The following is a 3,508-nucleotide window of genomic DNA, read 5'->3' as shown; positions in this document are numbered from 1 at the left end:
GCACATAAAATTATGTGGGAAGAAGAAACTGTCAGCAACACACAAAAAAAAAAGACATCAAAATGATAGCATTAAATTCATACCTATCCATAATTATGCTGAATGTAAATGGACTAAATGCACCAATAAAGAGACAGAGTGGCAGAATGGATCAAAAAACAGGATCTGTCTCTATGCTGCCTACAAGAGACACGCCTTAGACTTAGAGACACAAACAAACTAAAACTCAAAGGATGGGAAAAAATATATCAAGCAAACAACAATCAAAACAGACCAGGAGTGGCAATACTAATTTCTGACAAAATAGACTTTAAAGTAAATTCCATCATAAAGGATAATGATTAAAGGGACAATATAAAATTATTTTTTTAATTTTATACCAAGAAGATAAAACCATATTAAATATTTATGCAATGACAGGACTGCAGGATACATAAGACAAACTCTATCAACATTGAAAAGTGAGATACACAGCTCCACAATAATAGAAGACTTCAACACACCATTATCAGTGAAGGACAGGACATCCAGAAAGAAGCTCAAAAAGACACCCAAACCAAAACCAAACCCACTGCCATCGAGTCGATTCCGACTCATAGTGACCTTAAAGGACAGAGTAGAACTACCCCATAGAAATTCCAAGGAGTGCCTGGCGGATTTGAACTGCCAACCTCTTGGTTGGCAGCCGTAGCACATAACCACTACGCCACCAGGGTTTCCAATAAAGACATGGAAGATCTACATGCCACGGTAAATCAACTTGACCTCATAGACATATACAGAATACTCCACCCAACAGCAACCAAGTATACTTTCTTTTCTAGTGCGCATGGAACATTCTCTAGAATAGACCACATATTAGGTCATAAAGCAAGCCATAGCAGAATGCAAAACGCTGAAATATTACAAAGCATCTTCTCTTACCATAAGGTCACAAGTGCAAATCAGTAACAGAAAGAACAGGGAAAAGAAATCAAACACTTGGAAACTGAAAAATACTCTGCTCAAAAAAGACTGGATTATAGAAGATATTAAGGATGGAATAAAGTAATGCATAGAATCCAATAAGATGAAAATACCTCCTATCAGAACCTTTGGGACACAGGGAAAGCAGTGCTTAGAGGTTAATTCATATCAATAAATGCACACATAGAAAAAAGAAGAAAGGGCCAAAATCAAAGAATAATCCCTACAGCTTGAACAAATAGAAAGAGAGCAACAAAAGAAACCATCAGGCACCACAAGAAAACAAATAAAAAAATTTAGAGTAGGGCTAAATGAAACAGAAAACAGAAAAACAATTGAAAGAATTAATAAGATCAAAAGCTGGTTCTTTGAAAAAAATCAACAAAATTGAAAAACCATTGGCCAAACTGACAAAAGAAAAACAGGAGAGGACGCAAATAACCCGAATAAGAAATGAGATGGGCGATATTACAACAGACCCAACTGGAATTAAAAGAATCATACCAGATTAGTATGAAAAATTGCACTCTAACAAATTTGAAAACCTAGAGGAAATGGATGAATTCCTAGAAACACATTACCTACCTAAACTGACACGAACAGAGGTAGAACAACTAAATAGACCCATAACAAAAGAAGAGATTGAAAAGGTAATCAAAAAACTCCCAGCAAAAAAAAAGCCTTGGCCCAGACGGCTTCACTGCAGACTTCAACCAAGCTTTCAGAGAACAGTTAACACCCCTACTACTAAAGGTATTTCAGAGCATAGAAAAGGACGAAATACTCCCTAACTCATTCTATGAAGCCAGCAAAGCCCTGATACCAAAACCAGGTAAAGATATCACACAAAAAGAAAATTATAGACCTATATCCCTCATGAACTTATATGCAAAAATCCTCAACAAAATTCTAGCCAATGGAATTCAACAACATATCAAAAAAATAATTCACCATGACCAAGAGGGATTCAAACCAGGTATGCAGGGACGGTTCAACATTAGAAAAACAATTAATGTAATCCATCATATAAATAAAAGAGAAGAATCACATGATTTTCTCAATTGATGCAGAAAAGGCATTTGACAAAGTTCAACACCCATTCATGATAAAAAAGAAAAAAACTCTCAGCAAAATAGGAATAGAAGGAAAATTCCTCAACATAATAAAGGGCACTTGTACAGAGCCAATAGCCAACATCATCCTAAATAGAGGGAGCCTGAAAGCATTCCCCTTGAGATTGGGAACCAGACAAGGATGCCCTTTATCACCACTCTTATTCAACATTGTGCTGGAAGTCCTAGCCGTAGCAATTAGGCAAGATAAAGAAATAAAGGGCATCCAGAGTGGCAAGGGAGAAGTAAAAGTATCTCTATTTGCAGATGACATGATTTTATACACGAAAAACCCTAAGGAATCCTCAAGAAAACTACTGAAACTAAAAGAAGAGTTCAGCAGAGTATCGGGATACAAGATAAACATACAAAAATCAGTTGGATTCCCCTACACCAACAAAAGAACATTGAAGAGGAAATCACCGAATCAACACCATTTACAATAGCCCCCAAGGAGATAAAATACTTAGGAATAAATCTTTCCAGGGATGTAAAAGACCTATACAAAGAAAACTACAATACAGTTCTGCAAAAAACCAAAAGAGACCTACGTAAGTAGGAAAACATACCTTGCTCATGGATAGGAAAACTTAACATTATAAAAATGTCTATTCTACCAAAAGTGATCTATACATTTAATGCAATTCTGATCCAAATTCCAATGACATTTTTTAATGAGATGGAGAAACAAATCACCAACTTCATATGGAAGGAAAAGAGGCCTCAGATAAATAAAGCATTACTGAAAAAGAAGAACAAAGTGGGAAGCCTTACTCTACCTGATTTTAGAACCTATTATACTGCCACAGTACTCAAAACGGCTGGTACTGGTACAACAACAGATACATAGACCAATGGAAGAGAATTGAGAATCCAGACATAAGTTCATCCACACATATGAGCTGTTGATATTTGATAAAGGCCCCAAAACAGGTAAATGGCGAAAAGACAGTCTTTTTAACAAATGGTGCTGGCATAACTGGATATCCATCTGCAAAAAAAATGAAACAAGACTCATACCTCACATCATGCACAAAAACTAACTCAAAATGGACTTTGTCAAATCTAAAACATTAAAGATCATGGAAGGAAAAAATAGAGACAAGACTAGGAGCCCTAATACATGGCATAAACAGTATACAAAACACTGCTAACAACGCACAAACACCAGAAGAGAAACTTGATAAATGAGAGTGCCTAAAAATCAAACACTTATGGTCATCCAAAGACTTCACCAAAGAGTGAAAAAACAAGCTACAGACTGGGAAAAAAATTTTGGCTATGACACGTCAGATCGGCATCTAATCACAAAATCTATAAGATACTACAAAACCTCAACAACGAAAAGACAAATAACCCAACTAAAAAATGGCAAAGGATATGAACCAGCACTTCCAAAGAAGGCATTCAGGCAGCTAACAGATACATGA

This window comes from Loxodonta africana, chromosome 3, assembly GCF_030014295.1.
Source record: "Loxodonta africana isolate mLoxAfr1 chromosome 3, mLoxAfr1.hap2, whole genome shotgun sequence".
In the NCBI taxonomy this organism is placed as follows: Eukaryota; Metazoa; Chordata; class Mammalia; order Proboscidea; family Elephantidae; genus Loxodonta; species Loxodonta africana.
Note: the sequence above shows the minus strand (reverse complement) of the source record.